The 12,048-nt window shown below is 38.3% G+C and overlaps 1 protein-coding gene across 1 annotated transcript in view; it reads right to left on the bottom strand.

Annotated features, from left to right (window-relative positions):
* The window catches only part of DLGAP2 (DLG associated protein 2), a 353,749-nt gene that overhangs the window by 330,610 nt on the left and 11,091 nt on the right, over nucleotides 1-12,048 (bottom strand). The gene's annotated exons all lie outside the window — the stretch shown is intronic.

Below are 12,048 nucleotides of genomic sequence, written 5' to 3'. Positions count from 1 at the left end.
AGTGACCCCTCCTTGGGTTTCCGAGGCAGTATCACTATGGAAGTAGATTGCCCCATCTTCCTTCTGAGGAGTGGCTGGTGGGTTTGAACCGTCAGCCTTCTGATTAGCAGTCAAATGCTTTAGACACTATGCTACCAGATTTCCCAAGTAGGATGTAGAACAATGTTTTTGTGTAGTATGTTATGCCAATTGAACTTGATGTCCTCTATTACTCTTTATTAATATTAATAATTATCAATACTAATATTATTAGTCTTTATTAGACTATTTTAAGGCTACATCACTTTCAGCCTTAGTATACATAGCTCGGGTCTAGTCACCCTTACTATCCTGTTCAGTAATCTGTTGTTGTTGTTGTTACATGCCCTCAAGTAGGACCCGACTCATAGTGACCCCTCCTTGGGTTTCCGAGGCGATATCACTAAGGAAGTAGATTGCCCAACCTTCCTTCCAAAGAGTAGCTGGTGGGTTTGAACAGTCAGCCTTCTGGTTAGCAGTCAAGTGCCTTAGGCACTATGCCATCAATCTAGTAGCATGTAAAGTTTAAGAGTTTGAGCCCTGGATTAGACTGGCCAAATACAAATCCTCATTCTTTTACTTCCTAGCTTTGTGAACTCAGGTCAATAACTTAATTTCTTCATGCCTCAACTTCTTCACCTATAAAATGGGGTTGAGAGCCATAGTAGTTACCTCACATGGTTGTTGAGAGAATCAATTAATCTGTTAATACAAGTAAAGTGCTTTAAGCAGTGTCTGGAACATAGAAAATGCTCCATAAATGTCAGGTATTATTTTCGTGCATCGTTTCACCTGCTCCATACTTGCAATATTTAGTTAAATATTAATGTTCCTAATATTATTTTTTACCCTCCTAGCCAGAATATTTTTATGCTCTTTCTCCATACAGTTGGAACAAAATTGAATTTTATAAAATTTCACGTTTCTAAAATTTAATGAATGGAGTTTGACATGTACTGTCAGATTCTGTACTATTATGTAATAGAAAGTGGAAAACATGTTTATAATAATTAAAAATATCTAGGAGGTTGAGAATTAATCTTCACTTTGTAGGATGTAGGAGGCCTTCTGAGAAAATTGGCATAAAAAGAAAATCACAGTTGAATTTAAAATCAGGCAGGAAGAATACTTTTACTAGATCCCCAAGTCAAACCAAATCCACTGCTGTCGAGTTGACTCTAAATCATAGCCACCCTATAGGACAGAGTACAACTGCCCCATTGAGTTTCCAAGGCTGAATTCTTTATGGAAACAGACTGCCACATAGTTCCCCCATGGAGCAGCTGATGAGTTAGAACCACCAACCTTTCAGTTAGCAGCTGAGCTCTTAATCACTGCATCACCAGGGTTCTTTTTTCATTGGATAGAGAATCATATTTCTAATTACGACCAGTCCTCACCTTTCGTTATTTCTAGATGTCTAGTTTCATCATCTTACTCTTTCTTTTTAGCTTTAATGAGCAGAAATTTATTTTCTTATACTTTAGGAAGCTAGAAGTTTGAATTCATGGCAGAATTCTCTGTCATCTCAAGGAGGAGGCCCTTGTTTCTTTTCAACTCCCATTCCTTGTTTCCTTGACAATCTTAATGTAGATGTATCTTCCCCTCCATTTGTATTTCCTTCTCTGTGCCATCCTACTCTTTCAGTGCTGTCTAATTCAGAGCCAGGCTCCATTTCTTCCTGACTCTGTTCATTTAACAGTGTTTACACAGGCAAAAGTAACAGCACATGCAGTAAGATGCTGACTAAGGCCTGTTGTAGCTATTCTCTGGAATGGGAAGTGCTCTAAAGAATGTTTCGTAAAGCATATCTAAATGCCGAGCATATTCTAAAAGAACCAAAAATCCTGAAAGAATATTCATGTTAATTGCACCTTTCAGTTTACTATCTAAATAGTGTTTTGTACAAACTAATGTATTGCTGTTGAGTCAAATCTGACTTGTGGCAACCCCATGTGTGTCAAAGTAGCACTGTGCTCCATTGGGTTTTCAATGGCTGATTTTTTCCAAAGCAGGTCTCCAGGCCTTTCTTCTGAGGATGTTTCAAATAAGTTAATTGTTTGTATCACCCAGGAAGTCTGTTCATAGTAGGGTTTCAATAACTACTTCAAAGAATTAATAATAATAATAATAATAATAATAATAATAAACAGGTCTTTGAGTACTACAGTTAGTGTTTGGAAGAATTTTTGTAGTGTTAGTTATTGTACTATATTTATGTAAGATGCAACTGTCAGGGGAAAGTGGGTGAAGGGTATACAGAAATCCTCTATAATATTTTTGCAAGTTTTTGTGACTCAATCAGTCAATCTATCTATCTAAAGTATTCCTTTTAGTTTTCTTTGTGGGGGGGAGGGGGAATCATCATCGATCACAACTCATAGCCCCCTACAGGATAGAGTAGAACTCCCTCATAGGAATTCCAAGGCTGTGAATCTTTATGGAAGAGACTGCCACATCTTTCTCTAGCACAGAACTGGTGGATTTGAACCACCAACCTTTTTGTTAGCAGCCAAGTGCTTACCTCCTGTGCTACCAGAGCTCCTTAGTTTTGGGGAGCGAAGTATAATTTAGGGAGTTTATGCTAAGAAAGGTTGTAGTTCCGAGAGAGTTTATGTGGCAAGGTGAGCTTAAAAAACTAAAAAAAAAAAAAAACAATTCATTGCCTTCGAGTCAAATCCGACTCATAGCGACCCCTCCTTGGGTTTCTGAGGTGGTATCACTACCAAAGTAGATTGCTCAGTCTTCCTTTGGAGGAGTGACTGGTGGGTTTGAACCATCAGCCTTTGGATAGCAGTCAAATGCCTTAGGCACTATGCCACCAGAGCTCCCAAGGTGAGCTTAGTGACTTTAACTTTTAGGTTCAGAAACTCAGCCTTGTCATTTACCAGCAAATCTCTATCTGTCTCTTGGAGACTGGTATATTCTAAATAATGAGACAGTGTATAGTTGCTCTTGTGGTGCAATGGTTAAAGCACTCTGCTACAAACAGAAAAGTTGGTAATTTGAACTGTGGTACAAAGGAATTGACAGTCTGCCTCAGTAAAGGTTACATTTTAGGAAACCTTATGAAACAGTTCTACTCTGTCTATAGAGTTTCTGTAAGTAGGAATCAATTCAGTGGCACACAGCAACAACAGTGCACAGACAAACTGCCTGGGTGTGGGTAAGGGTAAATATCCCTTATGACATGTAATGCGTTTGCTTCTCTCTCCTCTGCATTATCACTGTTGCACTGGAAAATGCAGAGACCTGTATCTTTGTGATGCTTCCATAGATCAGGATCTGGGGCAATGTGGACCATTCTGCCCTTCTTTGCTGTGTCCCTAAGAATGCCAATATATACATTTAGAAAGTTTAGTATGACTGAATGTTCTTGTCCAGGACATTTATTTTCCAGAATCAGGGTAACTGAGAAGCCATATTAGTAACTTGGATTGTTATTTTTCTTCAGAAAATTTTCATAATGTCTAGTTTGTCTAATTAATATTCAGATTAATAAATAAAAGATCTGAGGGCTTGTTGAGGTCTCTAAAACAGTATTTTACCTAGTGTATGTATATAGCAGCAAGCGAGGGTATATGCAAATTTGAAGATACTTATAATTTCCAGCAGAAGGATTTCTTTGGTGAATTTTTATTTATTTTTAATTTTAATAACTGTTAGTATAGAATTTTCATTATTATGTTAGGCTGCTACAAGTTGTTGGGTTCACTCAAGAGTAAACACAGACGCATGTGCAACTCTGGGTTTTTCTTGGACTAACATTTTTCAAAACGGCTTGAAAATACAGGTGCATCAAGTTTCAGGAAGGAACCATTCACACATTCACTGCTAAAGCACGTTGACTTTAACCTCTACTCCTTATTCATCTGGTAATTTATACACAATTTGAGTGTATTTAACTAGTGATAACTGTTTATGATATTGTGTTAAGTAAATAACTTTTATCATATTGTCTAGTGAAGTGAAATTCCTGGGTTACTTTGTAAATTTTAAATTTTATTTAAAATAAAATTTTAAATTTTATTTAAAATTCATGTGTATAAGCTCATCCTTCTCCTATAGTAACTAAGTGCTTGAAGTACACTTACTACAAGATTTTTGTAACACATGTTACTGAGTTCTACTCTAGTTCTTTCTTACCAAGGGAACAGATGGGGCAAGCAAGGCTTGAGGCCCTGGGCTTATATTTTAAAAGCTGGAGAGGCGTTGAAACCCACTAAAACGTTATTAGTTAAATGTTTCCCAAACCCCACTGCCATCAAGTCTGATCCAACTCATAGTGACCCCTCCTTGGGTTTCCGAGGTGGTATCACTACGCAAGTAGATTGCCCAACCTTTCTTCCCAGGAGGGGCTGGTGGGTTTGAACTGCCAGCCTTCTGGTTAGCAGTCAAATGCCTTATGCACTACACCACCAGACCTCCCTTAGTTAAATGTTTAATTAATGTTAATTATAGCTAGTATTCACTTATACCAAATTTATGACTTGGTAGAGTTGAAATTTATATAAAATATGCATGCCTTTTTAATATTTTCATAATGCCTGGAGCATATTTTTCTTTTAAATTACTAAACAGATTTGAGAGTTTTTGTGCTTCTTATATGGCATATTGAATGTCATAGAACACATAGTCACCATTCCCATGTAAGATCATAGAAACATACTTTTTTAGCTCCATGTAACAGTGAAAATGAGGGTGTTTGTATTTTAAAAAAAGGGTTTGTAGCTGAATTAACTAATGACCCTGGTGAGAACAATTGCTGACTGAGGAGATAGAAAAGACATGCAAATGTTGTTAGGCAGAAACATGGCTGGCCAGGCGGGTGAATAACTGAGCCAGAGGGGATTATAAGAACTGGTCAAGCAAGGAGGCACCTGACCAGAGCCCATACCAGACCCCAGCACATAACCCTTGCTTACGAAAGACCCCAGCACGTAGCCCTTGCTTACGAAAGACTCCAGCACCTGACTCTTACTCACCAAAGCCCCCAACCATTTCCTGCCCACTATGTTAATGAAGTGCTTCAACCTTACTTCCTAAGCCCCTTGCTAATGGGGTACTTTAACCTTATTGGTTCCTGTAACACATACCCTGCTCTCACTGTCCCCTAAGAACCAGGAAGAAAATCACTATAAAAAACCCTTTCTTTCACCTGGGCAGTGCGACTTCTCTGGCCTCTTTCAGGGACCCGTGAACCTCGCCCGGGAGCGCGGAATAAAGTTTTCCTTGCTCTACCTTCTGTGTCCCTTCTCTTCCTTATCTCGACCTTACAAATGTATTCTGAGGAAATTATATAAAGAAGTCTCGTTCATCAAATGATAATCTATTAAACCAAAAACTTGTTTAATACATGTATGCATGTTAGTTTTATATTCCAAATAAAAGCACTTATCAATTCCATAACACTTCAATTTCATATTTCAAATATAATGTTTTTCTCTTTGCTTTCCTTATTTTTTTTCAATGTTTTTCTTACATTTTATATATTACAAATACTGGATCCAGATATATAATATTTTGGTTTCCTTGGGGAAGATGAATGTGTAGTCAAGCCATCACACTCAGGTTTGGCTTTAATTTAGATCGCAAAGCCAAACCCACTGCTATTGAGCTGATTCCTACTCAGAGTGACCCTCAAACCTCAGGGGTTGCTAATCCCTCGTGTGACCTTGGACAAATCATTCACCTCTTTGAGCTTTAGTTTTCTTATCTGTAAAGTGACAATGATATTTATCTGATAGATGTGTTGTGGGGATTTTTGCATATTGGACAAACTAAAAAATGTTTTCATTTACTCCCTAAAGAGTACAACAAACAGATAGTAGGTGCTTAATGATAGTTAATTCATTTTCCTATTCTTCCATTTTATTTGGTACTTTTTATTGTCAAGGTATTGGTATCTTCTTATATGTGATGCCACCCATAAAAACAAAGTGGAAAAACTGTCAACAAATAATAATATTTCACAGACCTTTAGAGAAACTAGCAGATACACTGCACTACTTTTCATTTTTCACAGTCCCCAAAGTTCTTCTGACATTTGGTCCAATAAACCTTGTTTCATCTACTGACAGCTGACCTTTTATTTTACTATGTACCCAGAAGCCATACTTCACCAACCACAGCCTAAAATCCAAACAAATCTGCAAGCATTTCATTGTTCTCTAAAGCAAACCTGCCCCACTGCTACTTAATTCTCCAGCTATATGACAAATATCTCCTATGAACTAATTTTGATTCATCTTTGAATGCCCATTTGCATGTGAATATTCTCATACAAGACTCATATGCAATTGCAGAGGCAAACCCTTACACAGAAAATGATCCGCAGAATCTAAATATAATTGCAAAAGTCATGTTTTCAGTTATTCCAATTTGCAAATGAATTTAGTAGTCATGGAAATCATGTTCTAGAGTGACGCTAACTAAAGCTAGACATCTGATGGGACATTATGCTCATCTTTAGCTGCTTTTTCTATAGTCATTTTCCTACAACCTCTGAAGTATACTCTTTCACACTTGGACTAGTGAATGTCAAGATATTTGCTGATAACATAAAAGTAAAGATGACAATGTCAATAATAATAATGGAAGTTAACACTACTGAACACTTACTATGGCCACATATCATCCATTAATGTCTTTACTATTATCATCAGATTTAATTATCTTAACAATAATATATGCTAGGAAGTAGTCTTATTATTACTTATACCATGGCCTCTTATTTTTTTCTTTTTTAAAATAAATGAGGAAGCCAAAGCAATAAAAAACAAAAAGGAAAACAGAGAAGTTAGGTGAATGGCCGAAGTTCACAAGGCAGGCATTGGCATCTGACTGTATAGTTTTTGTGCCCACTACATATTCTTTCTCATTTTCCAAGTACTGAGGACAATTCAAAATTAATATCCTATCATTCTGTTGTCCTGATTTCTGAAAGGATTGCTCTCTTTAGTGACTTTCAAACTCTCATGATTACGTCCCACAATATTAAATACCTTTTACATTGGAAATGAATACACACACACACACACACATACGTACACAAATCTAAAAAAGTGAGGGTCTCATCAATCTCTACATGAGAAGTAAAGCTTCCTGCTTTGCCACCCACCATCCAGATATTCCTGCATCTCTGTTAAGACCTGACTTCACATCAGATGCAGAAATGAACGCAAAACGATCAGAGCACATTCCTCAGTGTTTAACCCACAGCTGTATGTATTTAAGTCAGTTTCCTATAGAATGCTTCAGTAGTTCCAGCTTCTGTTCAGCCTAAAGTCATTTCCTACAGAAAGTGTGTTTGTCTTAAATGAAGCAACATATGGACAGTTTTAATATATACATAAGAAGCCCTTATGGCACAAAAGTTAAGCACTCTGCTGCTAACCTAAATGTCGGTGGTTCAAACCCATCCAGTGGCTCTGGCGGAGAATGTCATGACAATCTCCTCCTGTAAAAATTACAGTCTAGAAAACCCTTTGGGGTAGTTCTAGTCTGTTGTATGGGGCCACTACGAATTGAAAATAAACTCTATGGCACCCAACAACAACCACTAATACAATAGTATACATATTCATACATGGCAACAACAGTCCCTGCAGGGAATGTGGGGGGCCTAGGGAGGTCATACAGCTTCTGGGAATCAACTGTGTTTTCTTCCATTGGTATGAAAGTCTCATTATCTTCCACCATAAGACCAACTCAACATCCTTTAACTGTGTCATCTGGCATCTTTCCATCACTCATATTCCCCTATAACAGCCATATATTTCCCTTTAGGTCCTAAACCTAACTTCAATGAGCTGTCAAATAATCGTCCAGGATAAAACTAATTTCATTCTGCCATTACTCCCATTTAGAGTTCCATTGTAAAATACTTATTTTGTTACAAAAGAGTTCTTAGAGCCACTTTTTGTTTGGTGCTTAGAGCTCTGTTAGTTTTTTTTTTTTTTAATTTTAGGATTTCATGGATTAAATTGAATCCTGTAAGATGGTGTGCCTTTTTTTCTTTTTTTTTTGGCTTTATGTGAATTGTTGTTGGTTGCAATTCATGATGACCCCATGTGGGCTGAGTAGAACTGCACTCCATAGGGTTTTCAGGGCTGTGACCTTTGGCAAGCAGATTGCCAAGTCTTACTTCTGAAGCACCTCTGAGTGGGCTTGAACCCCCAACTTTTCAGTTAGTAGTCCAGTGCTTAGCCATTTACACCATGCAGGGACTCTTTTATATAAATTAAAATCCCCAAATTCGACTGCAGTTCTGAAGTAGAGTATAGTAAAGTGAGAGCAACTTTGCTTCCTAGGGGAAAAATGTCAGTGTCTGGAGACATTTCTGATTGCCACAACTGGGGTGGGGGGAGTATACTGCTTGCAGTTAGTGGGTAGAATTTAGGAATGCTGCTAAACACAGGAAAGCCCCCACCCCCACCCCAACTCCACCCAAACAAACTATTATCCTGCACCCAAAGTCAATAGTGCTGAGGATGAGAAACCCTGGTCTAGAACTAACAGAACTTCTCCAATATTATCCTTGATTCTTATTTTCTGCAAATAGGACATGGAGGCAGTATCTTCTGACCTCCTCTGACTTCACAAGAGGAAGACAGAATCATCAGCAGCAGCCCAAGGCTTATTCCTATGAGGCCAGACATGCCACCACCTTCCAGCTTTTTACCAATTTTGACATTAACTGTCCCTCCCACAGCACTTACTACTTCTCTGATGGGTTCAATAATCCATTGCAATGGCCACACAGAACTCACAGGCAATACTCACGATTATGGGGTTTATTAGGTTTATAGGTTCAGGAACACACTCAGGATACAATTCATCGACCATGACAGTCTCCCCTCTGTTATGCCTTCAGACACTACTCTCTGCCCCTTGGCCTCTTGTCTTGGCCTCTGCCTCTGTGGGCCAGGTAAGCCTGCTACTCCATCTCATGCTTCTTGGTTCCACTGTTACCATCTCTCTGCCAGGGCATCTCTCAACCAAGGAAGTCCAGCGCAGGGATCTCAGGTCCAAGGATGTGCTCCACTTCACCTCCAGCTCTTTTCTCTTTATGGCAGTGAGATTGCCACCCCCTGGCTCTAGGAGGGCTCATTTTTAAGCCTGGCAGAGTGAGTGACAAAACTAAGGAATCCCAATATCAGAGTTCTATACTTTGCATGGTTCCACCCAGTAATCTGGTGGGAGTTACAAAGACTATGGCTAGAAAAGCCACACCAAATAATTTACTGCACTGTATTTTCCCTTTAGAATTTAATTTAGATGGCACCTCCTCTTTGAAAACTTCTGAATTCTGATAATTACATGTATGAATTCATTCTTCTGCATTCATGGAGCACTTAGCTTCTACCACTGTGGGAGTGCTTTATTCCTGTATCTTCTGAAGGGCTTGTGTTATTGTTATATATGAGTTTGTTTTTCTCTGTTAGTTTTTTAACAGTCCTGAGAGTTGGGAACAGTGTCTTACTCATATTCATTAAGTATTACATAAATCATGAATCTTGTCTAATCTGTCTCTGGTATGGTAAAATGAAAACAACATCAGCAACTTTGCTCTACCCCCTGTAATCACATACACATAACCTCTGAGTTATCAAGAGCGTCTATAATGGAAATACCACAATTGGGTAGCTTTAACAAACATAAATTTATTTTCTCACAGTTTAGGAAGCTGGAAGACAGAATTCAAACTGCCATGTCTAGGGGAAGGCTTTCTCTGTCAGCTCTCAAGGAAGGTCCTTGTCTCTTTTAAGTTTCTGCTACTGGGTGATCTCCCTGTGGCTTGGTGTCTCTCCTAATCTCCGCTTCTCTTGTTTAATTTTTTTTTATATATATCAAAAGAGATTGATTCAGCTACATCCTACACTAGTCCTGTCTCAATAACAAAACAAAGACAGACAATTCCCAAATGAGATTGTAACTACAAGCATAGAGGTTAAATTTTACAACACATATTTTGGGGATACACAATTCAATTCATAATACTCTCATAACAAAACTTCCAGAAGAGAGTCCATGAACTATATACAGCCGATTTACCAACTATACCTTCCAGAAACTGCAGTGACTCAGTTTTCTCCAATAATGAGAGCATCCTTTTCCTAAATTCGTTCTTTAATGTTCCTAGTTTAAATACTGAAGTGATGTATGTACTGAGAGCTGCTGTCAAGATTTCTAAGAAGAGCTCAAGAGCAAATGCAGCCCTTTTCCAAATTATGTTGTCTTGGTAACGGTTTGTCCTTCTTGCTCCCATTCCCCTCACAGCTCAGCCCACCACATCCTGAAATGTCCAGGCACTCACAAGTTGCCCTATCTATACTCAGGCTGTTTTGGCAGCCAGGAATGACCTTACTTTTTTCTCCACCTCTTGAAATTCCTCACTGGCTTGTGAACTTCCACTTATAACCCTTGCTTATGCTACCTTCTTCCTTCACCATCTTTCCCTGGTCCCTAAGTTAGCACTGATTTTACTTTCAGCTAAATTTTCAGAAAATATGAGTGCTTCTCTAACAGCAATGAATTCATTTTCTCTTATACATACTGTAGTTTTTTTTTTTTCCTTTTTAACTCTTCCAGGACACTGAGCTTTCTAAATTAGGAAGCTTGTATATCATCCATATTGCTATACTCTACAAAAGGGGAAACACTCAATATTTGCTGTTTGAATGAATGAAGGCATGGATGCATGAATAAATTAGTAAAGGTTTAGTATTTGAGGAAGGGAATTAACCTAGGGAAAAGGCGCTATAATTCATTTAGCAGTGGCCAGGTTTTGAAAACATGCAGGTTAAAAAATAGAAGTTAAGAAGAGGTGTTAAAGTATGCATTACAAAAATTTAGATATAAAAATATCCAATATCTTTATTTTTACAAATAGTGTTGTTGTTGTTGTTGAGTGCCGTTGATCATCTCCACCTCATAGAGACCATATGCACAGCAGAATGAAACACTGCCCAGTCCTGTGCCAGCCTCACGATCCTTGCTATACCTGAGCCTATGATTTCCCCTTTTTTCTTGACCCTCCACTTTAGCATGAATAATATCCTTCTCCAGGGAATGGTCCCTTCTGACAACATGACCAAAATATTACTAATACATAGAGTATTACTATACAAATAGTATTTGTAGCTTTAAAAGTGATTTTGTTTGTATCAAAATAAAATTTTAAATAAAACTGTTATAATAAAATAATGGAGAAAATACTGACATCGTCAAGGGTCTTATTTTACTTGGATCCACCATCAACCCCCATAAAAGCAGCAGTCAAGAAATAAAAGGATGTATTGCACCAGCGACTCCTCGGAAGGAAGGTTGGGCAATCTACTTCCGTAGTGATACCGCCTAGAAAACCCCAGAAGGGGTCCCTATAAGTCAGGTCAGCACTTAACAACAACACAACAACATTGCCTTGGGCAAGTCTGCAAAATACCTCTTTAAAATGTTAAAAAGCAAAGATGTCTCTTTGAGGACTAAGTTGTGCCTGACCCAAGCCATGGTATTTTCAATCACCTGGTATGCATGTGAAATGTGGACAATGAATGAAGAAGAACTGATGTCTTTCAATTAGGGTGTTAGTAAAGAATATCGAATATATACTGTGGACTGTCAGAAGAATGACCAAATATGCCTTAGAGGAAGTACAGTCAGACTGCTCCTTAGAGGGGAGGATAGTGAGATTTCCAATTCATACTTTGGACACATTATCAGGAGGGACCAGTCCATGGAGAAGGACATCATGTTTGGTAATGTAGCAATCCAAAAATCTAAACCACTGCCACCAAGTCAATTTTGATTGTCAACAACTCTGTAATATACAGTAGAACTGCCCCATAGTGTTTCCAAGGCTGTAAATATTTAGGGAAGCAGATTACTTTGTCTTTTTCCCCTGGAATGGCTGGTGGGTTCTAATCGCCAACCTTTTGGGTAGCAGACCAATGTTTCAGTCACTGCATAAAGTGTCAGTGAAAAACAGGAGGACCCTCAATGAAATAGATTCACACAGTGACCTCAACA

The sequence above is a fragment of the Orycteropus afer genome, unplaced genomic scaffold (assembly GCF_000298275.1).
Source record: "Orycteropus afer afer isolate SDZICR_OR568_19922 unplaced genomic scaffold, OryAfe1.0 scaffold00125, whole genome shotgun sequence".
Lineage (NCBI taxonomy): Eukaryota > Metazoa > Chordata > Mammalia > Tubulidentata > Orycteropodidae > Orycteropus > Orycteropus afer.
The sequence above is the reverse complement of the archived record's forward strand: the minus strand, read 5'-3'. Positions and strand labels throughout refer to the sequence as shown.